Source organism: Etheostoma spectabile, chromosome 3 (genome assembly GCF_008692095.1).
Source record: "Etheostoma spectabile isolate EspeVRDwgs_2016 chromosome 3, UIUC_Espe_1.0, whole genome shotgun sequence".
Classification (NCBI taxonomy): Eukaryota; Metazoa; Chordata; class Actinopteri; order Perciformes; family Percidae; genus Etheostoma; species Etheostoma spectabile.
Window position 1 is genome coordinate 29,993,271 of NC_045735.1, and position 675 is coordinate 29,993,945.

A 675-nucleotide genomic window follows, 5' to 3' on the forward strand; every position below is an offset into this window, starting at 1 on the left:
AGTTAGGTTTTTCATTGGAAAAGGGGGACTAAGAACTAACCAAATTGTACATATTAAAACTTGAATAAACGTGAAAGACACTACAGTCATCTTTGGTGTGGTAGGATCCAATTGACATTGGTTATGACATGTAGTAGTCCTGGAGTGTAGCTTAAAGGCCATTAACACTACTATTGTTTTCTAGAACACAAGAACATACAGAGGACGAAGGTGATCCCAAACGCTGTGTGGCGCAGCAGCGAGGACCACTCAGAGGGTGCTCCAATGAAAGTTAATGAACATAAGAAACATAGAGTCAGGGAGAAGAGCAGCGGAAGCTCAGCTCAGAGTTTGGCCTGACAATCGGGGATGTCCTGTGACGATGAACACAGCCGCTGTTATATGGCCAGCAGGCGCGCACCAACTGAGAATGCAGCCAGGATGATTCCTAGGACCTCGTGTAGGAAAGAAACTCTACAGGCTTGGGGAGACAAGTGTCTCTCTCTGCATTAGGCAGAACTCCTGGGGCAAGGGAAACAATCAGGGGAATCTGAAAAAAAAGTGTTAGCAGTTAATGTAGCCTATATTTTATTTTGTACAGTACATCGACTATGGATTAGGAGATAAACAAATACCTGTAGCATTGCTAATCTCTCCCTCAGGACAGGGTATGCAATCATAACAGCAGATGGGTTT

The 675-nt window shown here is 44.1% G+C and overlaps 1 pseudogene; it reads right to left on the reverse strand.

Moving 5' to 3' along the window:
* LOC116683237 (extracellular calcium-sensing receptor-like) overlaps nucleotides 1-675 on the reverse strand; it is a 10,305-nt pseudogene that overhangs the window by 416 nt on the left and 9,214 nt on the right.